This window comes from Scleropages formosus, chromosome 3 (genome assembly GCF_900964775.1).
Source record: "Scleropages formosus chromosome 3, fSclFor1.1, whole genome shotgun sequence".
Classification (NCBI taxonomy): Eukaryota; Metazoa; Chordata; class Actinopteri; order Osteoglossiformes; family Osteoglossidae; genus Scleropages; species Scleropages formosus.
The window spans coordinates 4755977-4773661 of record NC_041808.1 but is presented as its reverse complement, the minus strand read 5'-3'; the positions used below and the strand labels follow the sequence as shown (position 1 = coordinate 4773661).

Sequence of the window (17685 nt, the reverse complement as noted above, 5' to 3'; positions counted from 1 at the left end):
TATGTTATTATGTTATTACTCTTAACAGATGCCTCTATGTAGGGGTGCAGTGGCGCAGTGGGTTGGACCACAGTTCTGCTCTCCGTTGGGTCTGGGGTTCGAGTCCTGCTTGGGGTGCCTTGCGACGGACTGGTATCCTATCCTGGGTGTGTCCCCTCCCCTTCTGGCCTTATGCCCTGTGTTACTGGGTAGGCTCCGCGACCCTGTATGGGACAAGCGGTTCTGAAAGTGTGTGTGATACCTCTATCTTAAAAAAAAATTGCCATTTACTCATTTAGCTGAAACTTTTCTCAAAAGCGAATCGCAATTTTAAGGTTATAATTATTATTACGCTTACAACAGCTGGGTAATATTTTTTTTATTGGAACAATTTAGAATACGCACCTTGCTCAAGGGTACAACAGTCAGAGGTGGGGATCAAATCTGCGACCTTTGGATCCAGAAGTAGTAGCTCTAACCACTATGCTTCCAGCTCTCCCAGCATTTATTTAGCAGGAGCAATTTGGGACTTAATTCAGGGTACAACAGCATGAAGGGGATTCAAACTAGCAGTGCTCAGGATCCTATGCAGTGTGGTACCAGCTGCTCTGAAATGTGTATAGTCATGGCCATGGATCATTGGAAGCAGCAGCCCAAAATATTAAGATAAAGGTTAAAGGCGATGCTGGACACCATCCTGAAACCCATGACTCAATGAAAGCACTTTCCGTCTTGAGCATAACACCCCCTAACCGCGCTGCCCCAGCCGCACTGTGCTCTGTGCCCGAAGAACGCCCTTCTCGGTGCCGTGTGCTCCCCGTGTGCTGCGGAATGTGGAAATAGTGTGGAAATGTGCCGTTTTCCCCCAGGCGTCCTCTGAAGAACACAATGTTCTTGGCTTGGCTTCCAGCGACCGCCCCTTAGCCTCGGTTCCGATGAACCGCTGGCCACCAGCCAAGTAACGGAGGGAAATATTGACGTGGGCCGCACTAGTGCAGAGGCTGTGTGGAAGGCGATTGGTTTGTGACGTTCTGCTGTGTTGGCGAGTGTGTCTGCGGATAAATCAGTAGTAATGTGAGCATATGTGAGACATTTGTGTTGCTGAGGGTGGGTGTGTGTGTGGATCTGTTTGGAGGGGAACCACGTGGTAGTTATCAGAGCTGTGATCATCCACTCTAAGGACCCAGGTTCAAATCCCAGCTCCTGCTGTAGTACCCTGGACCAATGTACTTACCACACACACTGGCCAAAACCGCTTGTCCAGAGCGGGGTTGCAATGAACCAGTGCCTAACCTGGCAACACAGGGCACAAGGCTGGAGAGGGAGGGGACACACCCAGGGCAGGACGCCAGTCCATCGCAAGGTACCCCAAGCAGGACTCAATCCCCGGACCCAGCAAAGACCACCGCGCCACCACGTCTCCTTCCAATGCCCTAACCCTGCAGTATAAATTCATAAGTTAACACAAAGTTATTTTACATTTATTCATTTAGCAGACACTTTTCTCCAAAGCAACTTCCAGTAAACTCTATGTAGTGTTATGAGCCCACACACCTTATTCACAGCAGTGACTTACACTGCTAGATACACTGCTTACAATGGGTCACTCATTCATACACACACACTCTCTCTGTCACTCATTCACACGCTATGCGTGAACCTGAACAGCATGTCTTTGGACTGTGGGAGGAAACCCATGCAGATACAGGGAGAACATGCAGACTCCACACAGACTGAGCAGGGATTGAACCCACGTCCTCTCGCACCACCCAGGCGCTGTGCCACCATGCCGCCCGATTTTGAAAAGAAGTGCCTCATAAAAAATCTGGATAAGTGTTTGTGTGCCATGGAGAGACTCTTCATGAGCTTAGGGTTTCTCCCACAGCTTTCAGTGCATATTCCACTCAGAGCGTCATTCTTTTATCTCCCTTGTCGTTCACTACCAAGACACTGAGGTGCAGACCTTCCCTGTGGGATTTAAAGCCTTTTCAGGAGGTTTCTATTCCAGATGTCGAACCTCCAACCTCTGACCCCCAAGCTTCCATTTCCTCTCCACTGTGCCCCCACTGACTGCTTCCTCCTGGACCTTCTTTGGGACTTTTTGTTTGCCGTCTCGCCTTCTCACCCTCGCTTTGTGTGCCATGACCACTGTTTGTTTGATTTCATTCTATATTTAATTAATGGCCACGCGTTACTACATTAAGCACTCCGAGACATCATGTACAGAAGTGACTTGCGGAAAAATACACCGTGGAGAAGAGAGCTGAGTCACACAGGGACAGAAGTAAACAGTCGTTAAGTATGAGGACGGATCCTGCCGCTGCGCCCCAGTACTTCACATTGCTTTGGGAAAAGTACCTTTGAAATAAACAGTACAAATAAAGGTGTGAATGAATCACTGCGAAAAAATCTAAGTTTACACCCAGCATGGTGACGGCCAGAATCAACCGGTCTCACAGACACAAAATAAACACTGTAACACACTGTGCATATGGTGTGTGTTCACAGGTGACTGGATTTCCTTACAGAGGATGAGTCCTGGTGACACCACTATGTTAATGGGGCTGATTTGCGCAGGAGAGTGACCCAAAAACAAGTGTGTGTGTGTGTGTGTGTGTGTGTGTGTGTGTGTGTGTGTGTGTGTGTGTGTGTGTATCTTCTGGATCCCCTAGGCAAGAATCAACCCGACTTCCATCTCTAAATTAATATCGCTATACATACATAGACAGACACACATACAGATTGAGAAGACAAATAAAAGCTGACTTTCTAAATGTTATTATTACATAATTATTTATGATGACATGTGAGCACTCCGTATGCACAGGAGACAAATGTATTATTGAATTACTGAAACAGGCTGAAAACAAAACTTTTTCAAGGCCAAAGTGGGTTAAAGGACCAAACAGATGCAAATATTACTTACTGAGAAGACTGACAGCTCATTTCATAGTAATTTCATCTTCCAAAGACACGAGGTGGCAATGTGTTGATTAAATAATATATAAGGCAGCAGATATTTAATTTTATTTTTTTTTTTAATGAGGAAATTTTGTTTTTCCTTATTATTATGCAAGGTTTTCCATACATTTTTTTCACAATTACTATTTATTTTTTAATTTTAGTGGCGAAATTTAGCACCCCACCCCACAAATTTTGGTCCCCCAGGCAGTTGTTTAGGTCGACCTTATTACAACATCAGCCCTGCACCCTCGTTTCGGCAAAGCTGAAGGTCAGATCCCCACCAACGGTTGCACAATGTTCTGGAGAAATTTCTCCGAATCTCTAATGAGCAAATTCAGACATGCAAAATGTTTTTCTTCCTTTCATTTTTTATTTCTTCCTCTGGAAAACTTCCCTGTATCTCCACTGCAGTACAAAGGCCCCATTCCTTCACTCTATCTGTTTTGGACCCAGAGCCGCGAGCGGGCGTCTCCTTCCCGGAAATTGCACAAGGAGCGTTTTGGGTGTCTGTTTGCTTACCAGATGTACTCATTCCGAAGGATCGTTTTAAAAGCAGGACTATAACAGGAGCGAGGGGCCAAACAAGTTCCATACGCAATAGTGGCTAAAGCCAAAACCAAACTAATATGGATGACAGGTTCAATTATTTCCAAACTTCCTCTCACACCCACTGCACACACATACATACACACACAAACAATCACCTGTGAAGACTCAAATCAGCATTTTGCACTAGTTCAGCACAAGACTCTCATTCACTCCAGCTTTTACACCTGTGTGGCTTGTCCTCTACCAGTGAAATCTATTTCACCTTAGGCACAGTTTCACTCTATCCTTTAATCGCTGATAAAGTATTCGCCTCAGGTGAGGATTGCTGCTAAAACAAGTCAGGAGAGGGAGGGACATGGTGGTTCTAACCTGAAACTATGAAATGGTTGAACTCTTCAGTGACTTCCTTTTGCTATATCTGGACACATTCCTACGATTTGAGGGTCTTCCGCAACTTACGATCACAGCCTAGCATGCGTGCGATGACCATACGGGCTTGCCACCTTCCTGCTGGGCAATTATCTTGAGTTCCTCCTCAAGAGTAATCGCCTTCCTCTTCTTCTTCCCACCAGTAGCAGGAGACGCACATGGGTGTTTCTGTGACGTTATGGATGCACAAAACGCAATGCAGATATGTGGGGTATCTATATAGCGACTGGGAGAAGCGGATCGCTGCCACTACCCAGCATCGCAAGAGTGTATTGCACCACACATCGCTTGCCCGGGAAAAAAAAAAAATCTAAATTCTAAGTATGGTTTCTACTGGACTTCTATAGCTAGCTCACCATTGTGAAGTCGAAAAATTATAAGTCAAAAGATCATAAGTCAAGGAGCATCTGTATTACGTCCAGCTGCACTCCGTTAGCAGAAGTCAACCTCAGTTTTGTCTGATGCTTATAAACAAGCTCAGACAGACGCAAGTGACGAAGACAATATGCTCAGAATCAGCAGAGCCATAGAGGAAACATACTGAGGGATGGGACCAGGTTACCACCAGCAATAGCTGGACCTACCTCAAAGAACCTCTGCCCGTCCTGTTCTGGTGTTGATGCTACACTCTTCTGTGATCAGGACACTGCTAAATTCTCACTCGTTTTCTTACTTTCAATCCCTACAGTGTGTCTCTCTGACCCCTGCTGACCTTTAACCTTTTGTTGAAAACTGCTGATCCTTCTCTCATAGTTAGATGTCCATGTTTTTCCAAGCTTACGTGTTTGACAGACCTGTGAGTATGCTGGAACTGTGTATGTCACGCACAGGCAGCAGTAAAGTACCAGTGGTGGGTATGTTGACACATGGTTTGGGTTGGAATGTAAAAATTTCGGATGGGCAAAGAAATTCTACCCTCTGTATTCTTATGCAGATCCCAACAGGCTGTCAGGAATCCAGCTTATGGTGTGTTTTGGGGAGAAAAAGCTGGTACCAGCGCTGTCACCTTAACGTCCAAGCAACACAGAGCGTGTTCAGGCTGTGATGTGTAATAGTTGGAGGGACTGATAGTTTTGAGGCTTCAAGTGTCCTTGTTGAAGATACCACTTCTCCATGAGCCCACAGTGTCCAGAGAGGCACTTAGAGGGGAGAGCACTGTTGTGACGAGGACGCAAACAGTTCGATACGAACAGAACCTCTCTGTCAAAGTACAGCCTGTTCTCCGCTGGACCTCGGGAGCCCGCACAAAACAGAATTATTGCATCAAATGGCACATCTTCAGCAGAAAGTTTCAGCTGATGTTTGTACCATTCTCTCGCATGATGTGTGATGTCAGTACTGCTATAGCTGTTCCAGACATATGACGTTGTTGTTTTCAGTTTAGCTGAAACGTATCAAATTAGGCACCTGGTTACTCAGTCTTCATAATGAAGGGCTGGACTTAATTTGTGAAGTTCCATATAAATGAAAAGGGTGAAGGAAAAAATGTATTTCTAAATTGAAGCATCATCCCTCATAAACAAGGATTTCCAGGGATTGTGTGACTTTTCCACAGACAGCTGACGCTACGAGACAGCTATGGAACAGGACCGATTTTTTACGCTCCGTTCCAGAGAAGATCTCCATGGACAGAGATGAAGAGCCAGTGTAACATCTGGCTAGACCTCTGGATACCATTATTTATCTTCTCCCTACATGGTTTTACTCAAGACAACACACTTAGCAAGCTTTTTTCACACCTTTCTCTCACTTGAACAGCTAGATAGTGATTAACAGGAAGCAACTTCAGCGTACAACGATTAAAAGATTTGAAGTAATGATGTTTTAGATTGGGGGGTGCGGTGGCGCAGTGGGTTGGACCACAGTCCTGCTCTCTGGTGGGTCTGGGGTTCAAGTCCTGCTTGGGGTGCCCTGCGACGGACTGGCGTCCTGTCCTGGGTGTATCCCCTCCCCCTCCGGCCTTACACCCTGTGTTACCGGGTTGGCTCCGGTTCCCCGTGACCCCGTATGGGACAAGTGGTTCTGAAAATGTGTGTGTGTGTGTGTGTGTTTTAGATTGTTATAAACAACTGGCCATCTCTTCCCTGTATAATAATGTACAACAACTGTAATCACAATTTTGATTCATTTTTAGTTTTCAATGCTAATCCAATAAGCATGTTGACTGCAGTTTTGGGGGGATCTTACTGCTATTGGAATGATTCTCCAGAGTTGTTAAAATGGTGACAAACTTGTTCCATCAAGGTGATTTCAGTCCCAGCCACTCCCAACAAATCTCATAAGCATAATGAGATCACTACCCTGCCTTTATCTTGCAGCAGCATGTACAGAATATCTGATTGTAACGTATTTCGCATTCCCTTGCTTTATACAAATAAGGTAACACTCTAGAAGAAGCAATAATCATGAATCTGTACACAATCAAATGTCACTATAAATTTTAATATGAGGTAATGGAGTTGTAAAGATGAATCAGCTGGCCAGTTTCTGTCAAACTTGAGGTGTGGAGCAAGAAATTGCAGCATGGTGGCACAGCGAGTAGCAGTGCTGGCTCACAACACCTAGGTGGCACGAGAGAATGTGGGTTCGATCCCTGCTCAGTCTGTGTGGAGTTTGCATGTTCTCTCTGTGTCTGCGTGGGTTTCCTCTGGGTGCTCTGGTTTCCTCCCACAGTCCAAAGACATGCTGTTCAGGTTCCCCCATAGTGTGTGAGTGACGGAGAGAGAGTGTGTGTGTTCTACTGATGTATGGATGAGTGACCCATTGTAAGCAGTATCTCTAGCAGTGTAAGTCACCACGGTGAATAAGGTGTGTGGGCTAGTAACGCTACATAGTACCCATTGTAAGTTGCTTTGGAGAAAAGCATCTGCTAAATGAATGTAAATTAGAGAGATCCACTCCTCATCCTGTCAACTTTTTGTTTTCTTCATCACTGTAGTTTTTCCTCCTACCACAGATTGATTTAGGAAGAATGACTGGCATACAAGGGAGAAAGTTCAAGGGTGAGGCTTCACCTGGAAAAAAAAATCACCCACTTGGTTTGGAAAAAGAGTTCATGAGCTGTCACTAGTTTTCATGGGGGTGCAGGCCTTGGGCATTGCCTTGCAGGGAATTCCAGGCGTGCCTCCTTTCTCCAGGAAGTGACATAAAAGGAGAAGTGAACAGGCAATCTGATCAAACAAAGGCGGTTGGACTGGATTTGCCCGCTATTCAGAGTTACTGTAACCTGGGTCAGGCCTGTCCTCTGGAAGCCCATCGCTTCCCTTCTGGTAAACTTTCAGTGAAAGATATTTCATAAGAGATAGAGCATAGATTTCATTGCCAATGGTAGAGCAGCTGCTGTTTGCCTTTCGTATGGAACTCATTGTGGGTAGCTTCAGATTAATCGGTGAAGACTGCCTGTTCCATTTGGCATGAAGTTTTGAATTGTTGGACTATCTGGGACAGGTCCCACTCCTATTAGCCCCAAGGTAACCCTTCCTCATGTGGTTTCTCAGTCCTGCATTATTGGACTGCTGTTATTGAGACTACGTGCTTTTGTTCCCATTTAATCATCTAAATGAAAAGCACAAGTTAGCTTCTGAAAGGCCTGCAAACATAGCGGTTTGATGACTTCAGCAGCACGGGGACGATTCCCCTCTAGGAAGTAGTATAAAAGGGAACGAAGACAGGAAATGGGCGCATCTGGATGCCATCAGTTTGAACTGCTCGAAGAGCTCAAGAAGGAAACGTCTCAGCCGTTATGAATGCCACGTTTGCCGTTGCCTTGGAGAGCTGGCTGCTTTCTTTGCTGCCTTCCGGCCCTGCTGGCTGGAGGAAATTCCTGCATCGCCTCCCGCGTTTCAGAACTACATTCTTCGCCTACTCCGATCAGCTCCTGTGCCAGAGTCCAGGCTGGCTGGGTGTGTCTGAAGAAGGTCCCCGGCTTGCTGATTCCACACCACTGCTATCCAGAAGTATATACAGACAAACATACACATACAACCTTTGCAAACTCAGCTTTTTTCCATTCACTTTAATAAGAATTTAAATTAGTATGTTTATAAATCCAGAGGGGAAGGTACATATTCCTCTTTGTGTAATACATACTGCCAATGAAATAGTTACACTTTTTTCATGTGTTGAAATATTTTCACAATATGAAATACATTTTTCTGAATAAACTGTTCTAGGACCCCTCCCTTTGCTCTGAGACCTCAAGACTTCGCTGGACTCACTTTCTGGAATTCATACAGGGGAAAACACATTCAGTCCTGAAACAAAAGTTCAGAGAGAGGACTCTGACTTCACTTGATTGCAAAATTATGATTAAAGTTTACATTAAAAGTTCTGATTTTAAACTGATTTAGATCTGGTATCAAAGCACAGATTTTTTTCCTTGTATTCTTGTTCTAACATATATGGGTTCATTTGGAACCACATGCAATGGTCACACCCTCTGTTTCCTTCGGACCACAGAAAAGGTCAACTAGGTGAAAGAAAAAAAACCAAGAGCAAATGACGGAGCAAAGGGGCATGTGGGAACATAAAGCCATGCTAATTGTGCCCTTTTTACCTTTATCCTCGCTCCTCCTCATTTTTCCAGATTTTTGAAAGACCGGTCCTGAGCAATGGATTGAATAGTAGATTTTTAGTCCCAGGCCGTCTCCCTTCAGAAGATTTTTTCAGAATGTATTTCAGAAGAATCTCTTCAGAAGCATCTACCAAGACAGTTCTTCAGAAACCCTGTGAAGAATGATTGGTGAATTCATGTGACATAACTGGAGTGCAAGCAAGGAGTTTCACTTATTTCTATTGCAATTTCACTATGCATGGCTGTACCGCTCAAGCAAAATATGTACGGAAGTTAAACATAATTCCACCAGGTGTGACACCACGTATCAAACAGTCTTCACATATTAAATACAGACATGTATTACAAATAGACAATACTAATACCGACATGGCAAAAGACATAGGAACACCAAGTGCTAGCATGTGAATCAATTTGGTCCAAATTTTCTCTAATCAAGCAACCTAGCCCCTAGGCTATCCTCATTGACCCTCAGATAGTCCCACCAAGGCATCTGGGCCTTGAAACAACCAACTTTAGCAAGGGTGCTACATTTTTAATCGTATCTGCAAGATCATGGGACAGATACAGTGCAACATGGTAAATCAGTAGCAGGTACATGTTAAAAACATCACTGAAGTTGACAGAGTACTTCCACCCTTTGTATGTTAAACTTCCCAGCATGGCAAAAAAAAGTCTTCACAGGTCCAAAGTTCTGTCAAATATCCAGTCTTCTGCATGTTACTCAGCATTTCTAAAACAAGCCTTAATTGTAATTCCCTTTCAAGCTTGCTGGGGAAAGGAAAGTTTGTGAAACCCTGAAAATAATGGTCTAATCAAAACCTTTCAGCAAACCCAGTCTTGTAGGAAGTGTCACTTTCCCAGGCGAGTTCAGTCAAGTGTGGAGCCCTGGTGCACACCTAACTCTCTTTTTCAACTTAAATGAATACTCTCCAATTGCTCCCCTGCCTTTAACCCCCAATAACAAACTCAAAAAAAGATAAAGAAAAATCCTGACCACAGCACCGCTCCCTGTTTCTCCTCATCTACCTGCTCGATCAGCTGCGCACTTGCTCCCCGGTAAAACGTTTTCTCTAAGCATTCCATTTAACATTGAGGACATCTGTGTGAAAATGATAAGAGTCTTTCCCTTCAAGAGACACTGATGAGTTCAGGTGCTTTGATCCACACTGCAACAAAGAGTGAGACACAACACACATATGCAATAGCAGGACTTGGCACACAACTTGCCTTTGTTACTTCCCTTGCCATATGTTTCCCAGAGAAGACCTTTCCCAGTACACTGTAACACATCTCAACAAACCGAGATGAGGACACTATGTCACGTCAAAGATTTCACCTCTGCGTGAGAGACCAGATAGGGAACATTGTTGGAGTCGGAGGTCAAGGGTCAAGCCACCTCTCGGCACTCCGGCTTGAGTGAAACAAGATGGCTAAAAGCATAAAAAGTCCACATTGTAGCCATTTGTCATTCCCTTTATCTGAGAGTCATTATGTAAATGCATAACAGACGTGATTCAGACATAATCTAATTAGCAGCTTCCTCATTAAAAGACACAATAACTTAAGACAGACATTTGCATAAATCACAGGTTCACTGTTATTTCAGGTATACTGAAGGACAGAAAGCCTACCCCAGTTCAAACATTCAGAGGACACACTTAAAACACACTCTGTATGGTACAAGTCTTGATTCTCAGAACAGAAGCCCACCATAAAAGTGTGAAAAGTAAATTCTGTAGGCAGGAGCTCCTTACTAAAACAATCTTGGGCCAGCAGAGATTAGCAGAGGGTCTAGACATCACAAAACATCACTCAATCATAGTACACGAACCATCAGTCAGTGTGAGCGTTAGCAGGTGTTTGAGACCGAGTCTCAGGACTGATGCACTCTTGCTCAGAGAGACAAGTGATGACTAATTTTCTTGTTCCAGATTTGCCAGGTGTTCCGTGACAATACAGTCTTGGGTTTAGGCACCAAGAAACAGGAATAAACCAAGAACCTTCAATCCTTGCCCCACCCATATTACTGATTAGAGGAAGTCCTGACCATATATGGCACTAACTGGGTCAACTGCTAATTTTATCAAAGTTAACAAAAGATTATTGTAATTTGCCACATTTGCCCTTTTCTTTTAGAGTATAAAATGCACCCAAGTGATGCATTTAGAAGGACATCAGGCTATAAGCACAATTTACCTATTCCTCTGGTGTTTTAACTCATTTGTTTTATTCTGGACAAGTGCCAGGATTTTCTAATGAATATTTATGTGCAAGCTAGTCTTTTATTTTATTTGTCAGGTTAATTTCCTACTGTATATGGGGTATTTGTTCACGTTACAAGTTCACTGGAATTCGTTTTTTTAAATGAGATGTTGTAAATGAGATTGCACAGTGACTGGGTGTAAATTTTGAAAGGATAGGCAGCTATCTTTACTGTCATCCAGAGCAATACAAGAAAAGTTGTTTTAATTACCTGTATAGAAATCTGCTGTGTGAAAGAGAAGGAAAGTTTCTGAGGAGTAGTGAAAGTGGATATCAAACAAAATGCAGAAAACTGGAGGGAAATAAATGGCAAGTTCATTTTTTTATGAATGAGCAATGAGATCTGCGCAGACCCTGCAGTCTTTCACCTTACTTTGGTTCTGGTATGCATTTCCAAACACAGGCTACAAGTCGGCACAGCTGTCACTATAGCAACCAGACCTCAGCACTCCAGCTGTACGTAAATGGTGTGTGTTTTTAAGGAAACCCACGAGCCAGCCGGTGACGTGAGCACTTCAGCATTCCTCTGCCCCCTTCCCTTTCCTTTTACCCCTCCATACTTTTCATACCCATTTCATAGCATTTACCATACTTTTTTGGCATGTGATCTGATACCAAAACACAAATGAGAGCGCACTAAAACATGCACATGTGTATAAATAATAAGTCCCTTACTAACTCCAAAGAAGGATTTAAAGAGCAAGAAGGATGTTTGGAAAGACTCAGAGTAGTTCTTTATAACTACAGCTATGCAAAACGGTAAAATGTAATGAGATGGACATCTCGGGAGAGCACTGACTCACATTCCGAGTCCCGCTGCACTTCTGCAGGTGCTGCCTGCCCAGAGCCGCTAACCGCAGCTGCAAAGGGTTCATTCGTAAATCTGTCTGGCACAAAATAACTAAGAGCATTTTTCCCCTGTCGTTTCTTTACTGGAAGCATCAAGAACCTTTGTGCAACAAGTTTTTAAAAAATCTGATACAGACATCAAAGACAAAAAAAAAAAACGAGAATCTGTGTACTGAATGTTTTTTGCTTCTGCTGCGTATTTACGTCATGCGTTTATTGCTCACGTTGGTCGTTTTCTCCTTCAAAACACGGAATACTTTTTTAAAAGCCTTTGAACAGAGGATTTGTCATATTTTTAAAATTGAAGTCTGTGAACCACACTTCAGTGAAAAACCCATATAGAAAAGGCCAAAGAACTGTTTTGAAGAGGATATTTAATCTCATTTTAATGGTTTTTCGGTTTGCTATTTTCTTAGATGAAATTTTAGATGCCAAATTTATTCAGTTAAATGCAAACATAACTGTTCTCTTTAGTCCATGAGGTCCTAGACAGAGTGTTTCAGTAGTAAATTCAGTGACTTCCTAGCTGTTCTACAATATATCTGGATCAATGGATTGAGATGTTTTTGTAAACATCTTCTTTTCTCTTCTGGATCTTTTCAGCCAGGTGCTCAGGTTCTCTCGACCCACCAGAACCTCTCCTGAGCGCTTGGCAACTGTCAGCGCTCAACCAGGAAGGAGCAAAATTCGAGTGGCAGCCCTCTAGGAAACGGCCGAGGGGCTGTGAACAAAAGAATCTCTCTCCAGAAATTCCATCTTGATGCTCCCCTGTGAGTTGCTGCAGGATGTTATCTGTTCCATCCTGAAAAGATGCAATCAGGAAACTCTGAGGATGGGAATTTTGGGTTGCTGGTGGCTGACTGAATTTCACAGTTGCAAGAGATCACATCTGGAACATGCAGACACGCGCAAACATGTATGGTAATCTACCATGGAAACCAGGTGGGGCTTGAAGGGAAAAATGTTTATCTTACAGGGGGTGAAAAGACTTATGACAAACATGCTGCTTTGCAATAATTGCAATCCTGGCAGTTGACCAAACGCCTGTCTCTGTTTGAGAGATTGAAGCACAAGTCAACACCAGTCCCTGCCATCAACTGCTGGTATCCAGTCAGATTACAGTTTATCCACAATACACCTAACGGGCAGGCCTTAGCCTGTCGAGATTGTTTTACCACTCCAATTTTGGATTAACAGCAGTCACTGTGACGACAGTTCGACTCATGGGCGTCATGGAAATCCAGAGTGACGTCTAATCATTGTCCGATCACTCTGCAACACTTGGTGCGTGTGATAATGCCAGGAAATAAGTCAGGTATTTTTTACACTCGTAATAAATTACCCCAAAAATTATGGCAAATGTGTGAACTTAGGAGATCCTCCAGGACAAATTTTTCAGTCAGTGCCCTAGGTGTAGCAGGAGTCATCAGACGTAAACCACACTAAGACCAGGAGTGAGCCAAAAAGCTGATGCTGATTGAATGTGTGCCAATTTCAGTGAACATGCTGTACTGCTCTCATGACAAAGGAAGTAAAATTAACTCAGGTAGCTTACCGCCAGTTGGCTGTGACCTCCTGCTTTTCACTTGTGCAGCACAGACTCATTCCATGCAGGGACGTCAATGGAGAAAGACCACATCTGATCATCAGGAGATTTTCAAAGTGCCTCGAAAAACATCACACGCTTCACTGACCACCAAGCAATTCCGTTATGAGAAGCAGCCTTTCATTTCCCATTTGTAATGAGGTTCATTACTTACGTTACTGCACCACAGGAGCCAGCAGGTTGAAAAGTGGTCAAGGACTTAAACTTATCAGCTAGAAAAGCACTGCCGTTGCACCTTCGAAAAAGGTGCTTAATTGGGCTTTTAACTGCAACAATTTACCACTGTATTAATGGGTCAAAAAGCACAATCACACTGGAGGAAAATGTCAGAAAACTGATACTACAGGACAGCTGGAAGCATAGTGGTTAGAGCTGCTACCTTTGTGCCTAAAGGTTGCAGGTTCAGCCTCTACTTCCAACTGTAGTACCCTTGAGCAAGTTATTTACCCTAAAATTCCTCTAGTAAAACTACCCCACTGTATAAATGAGTAAACAATTGCAAGTTTCTTTGGAGAAAAGCAGCTGCTAAATTGTAAATGTAAACCATAATATAACCCATGTTGATGGTCACCATGAGGGTTGCTTTCAGCTCTTTATTTAGAGTGAGGCTGAGATAAAGAAACCAAACAGTGCTGATTCATAACATGATGGAGGGAAGTCACAGAAACCCAGCAAAAGAAATCAATTCCCTGTGTACACAACATGACTCATGTATTAGCTGGCTAAATTGCTGACTCTGTTACTTGACCCATGATCACTGAATTATCCTACACCTACAGTGTGTGTATCATAACCAGTGCTGTTTATTTTTATTGTGTTATTGATATGATTTACTTCCATCCTCTTTTAATGCTGTGTTCCTTTAACTGGTAAACACTTTGTGATACTGGAGATATCAGATGAAAGGTAACTCAGTGTTCATGTTTTTAGCTTTTGCCTTCTGTTGCAGGCCTACATAAGTAAAGCAATCAGCAGCTATGGATGGATGGATGGATTTTTATGATAGCGGAACTAATTTCATACACAGTCATCTTGAAGGTCTGCATCCAAGAATGACACAACAGAATGGCTGAGAGGAAAAGCATCCAGCATTGCCCTGAAGGCCCTGGACCAGCATAATGAAGAAGTTAATGGTCTGGCAGCTCCACAGAATTTCTGCAGTGAAACCAAAGCAGATGCAGCTGATGACCACAATGATCACCACACAAACACATTCTTCTAAAGGTGTTGCGAGCACCGTAAGTGTCACAAAACAGGAAGTGAGAAGAGCACCTGGTTTACTGCAGCTCAAGGAGCTATTGTCTGCTCTGAAAAAAAAAAAAAAAAAAAAAAATGATTGGGCCTGGGAAAACAATGTCTCTGATTACAGGGAAATTTTGTCCCCTTTGTACCCTCTTAATGATGTGGACCACAATCCTAACCTCTTCTGGGAAGCCGAAACAAATTATTACTATAAAAAAAATTCAGCTCAGTAAACATGCTGTAAAAGTAACTGATAACACGTGAATCTGAAGAGCAGGTTCCAAGTGACTGACATTTGTCGTAGAGTTCAGTGGTTCCTTTTTTTTTTTTCTTTGAGAAGATTCATTGTGAATTTTCATGAATATGATCTCACCACCTAAGAATTTGTGTAAATCCTGAATCAAGGATGTAGAGTTCACACCCAAGATGTGAACTAACCCCCTTCCTTTCAGAGAGGTGAAAGATGTACAACACAACTGGTAGTATGATAGTTAGAACTGCTACCTTTGGACCCCAAGGTTACAGGGTTGATTCCCACCAGTGTAGTATCCTTGAGCAAAGTACCTACTCTAAATTACCCAGCTGTATAAATGGGTATATACCCTTGTAGGTGGCTTTGGAGAAAAGTGTCATACAAATGTATGTTAAAAAGTCCAAATATAGCACAAAAATGCTGCTGAAACTCAACTTTCACTCTGTTTTATTGTGACACTGCAGGTCCAAAAAGGTTCTCAATCGCAACGCAAAACACCCTCGATGATATGGAGATGGCGCTCATTATTAAATGTGCTTGCAGCGCCACCTGCTGGTGTGCAGCACAACAAGCGCAGCTGTCAAGTGGCGCGACGATGCTGTGGTATAGCGCCTCCTTCTGGACGCCCTGAAGAACACACTGTGGCTTATTTCACTCCTGATACGTGGGGGGGTTGGGAGCTCAACTGACCGTTTTGTTCACTGATGTAGCACCCCCTGTAAGGAAGGCTGTCATTTTTTAATTGAATCTTTATTTAATCATTATGTGGGCTCCAATGATCAGTTCTTTGCATTCGCAATATTCCTATTGTAAGCGTTTATGTATTTTACTACATGTCAGTTTATTGTTCTGAGATTCTTGTTTTGGTCATCCTCGTCTGACATGATCAGGTGAAAGAGCACTGATGAAAGGATGCAGCAGATTTTTTAGATCACCACCACGGAATCGTGAGCGCAGCACGCAAGACTTTTTTTTCTCGAGCTCACACGCGGGGCTCAAAGTCACATTTCGATTGGCTGTATAACTGAAGGCTACCTGGCCATGTCCTCACGCGCGCTCCAAAATGTTGTGCTCCAGGTGAGGCTCGAACTCACAACCTCGGCATCGCTTCGCGTTGAACTGCTGTATAAGTACCGCGCGCTAACCGATTGCGCCACTGGAGCTCCGCTCAGGCCTGCGCGCATCGCGCCTTTTGGAGGCGCGTCTATCATGCGCGACGTCATCGTCTCATCATCTTTTTCAATACTGTATCTGTGGTTTTCATTGCCACGTAACGCCGTTGCTTTTTCGCACTGCTGACTGTCAACATTTGTTATGGCTGCTTAAACTATTCTTTTCACATTTTTGTGTCTTTATTAGAGGAACGTCGGTGTTGTTGTTCCGGCGCGTCTTTCGTTTTGAACACCGCGCTCTCCGAGCGGGACCGGTGGTCGTGTTGTGTGAACGGGCTACTGGACGGGGGGCAGCTGGAAACCGGAGCAGAGTCCCGAATGAGAGACCTGCGTGTTGGTGTTTTTAGCGACTTTGCGATTCGACAGACTCAAAAAAAAAAAAAAACCACATTCCCCTCATAATAACGGTTCCTAAGGCAGCGAACCGGAAGTAAAACGAGTGCACCGCTTGCACTAACTGAGTTAAAAGAACCGGAAGTGCAACGATTGCAACGTGCTCGTTAACCAATCAGCTGAAGTAACCCGGAAGTATAATGCTGCAGCGTGTTCGTTTATTCGTTCATCTATTTAATTTGCCAAGATTTTCTTCTTTCTAACGTTAAGAAACAATAGCAAAGCTATTCGTGGCTTAGTTCAACAAGACATAACTTTCATATCCTACATCCACTCATACAATTCCTATGGGTAATAGGCCTGTGTGATGGAGGAAAATATGGTTGTTGCCACAGAAATGTCTGCTTAAGCTCAGACTCAGAGGTTTCATTAAGCCGATCCTCGGAATTTACCCAACAAGTCATTATTTTAAGAAATGTAAAAAAATAAATAAATAAATTGGCAGAAACTGTATATTCTGTCAAGAGCAATCTGAAACTTCTGCACTTCTAGTAGTTCAATTATGGTAGAGCTCGTGTGCTGTAACACTGACAAAAATTCATCAGTGTAAACAGCATCACAAACCATTGTCACTATTGTGGGAACATGTACTGTTTGGTTTCTTTGACTGCTGCAAGAGGATGACAAATGATTTCATTTTATCAAATCTAATTGTATTAACCAAATTTCCATAAATGCAATTCCCTAATATTAAAGAAACCTGACTTTAAAGTGCTCTTAAATGAAATCAAACCATTCACTACTTTTCATTAATAAAAAGGCAATTAAAACTATTAAACTCATCTTTCAACATTTTCATCTAAACTGTATTTGTACTTCCCTGGCACCTTTTTCTTTATTTCTTCAGTATTGTTATACTTTTCTGCTCTTGTTGCCATCTTTTGTACTATTGTGATGTATTCATAATAATAATAAAAAAGTTTTCATTAACCAATCAGCTGAAGTAACCTATGGACCATTTAATATGGACCACTTCCCCTTTTCGAGCTGGTACAGCAGATTTATCAATACATTTTAGACATTTCTGGACAGAAGTTTGCACTGTTAAGTGATACTGCTGGGTGCAGAAATATTAATTGTATATTAACAACTGAAAAATGTATTTCAAAGATTATTTGGTTTATTATTGAAATATTTATATGCATTGTTTATTACAGTTGTGCTTTTAGTAACATAAAAAAAACAAATAGCGTTTAGCCATTGAAAGAAAGTACCTCAGTGCTTTGGCTTGTAAAATGATGAATTAAAGTTGTTACAGCAGTGTTAGGCTCCCACGACAGGCACCATCAACATAATTATTAAACTGTCATTTGATGAATGACAATTTTTTTTTGGAAGCTTAAGTATTATGTAAATGTTTATGGTCCGGACGTGTTTTTGTCCACTTCATTTTAGAGGATAATATGTAAAC

General features: G+C 42.8%; 1 non-coding gene across 1 annotated transcript; it reads right to left on the bottom strand.

The window, feature by feature from the left end:
• Positions 1–15778: 15778 nt before the first annotated feature.
• Positions 15779–15872, bottom strand: trnai-uau (transfer RNA isoleucine (anticodon UAU)). Its single transcript has 2 exons — positions 15835–15872; positions 15779–15814 (listed from the first exon to the last, which is right to left on the bottom strand). It is a non-coding gene; the product is annotated as a tRNA-Ile (tRNA).
• Between the last annotated feature and the right edge of the window lie 1813 nt (positions 15873–17685).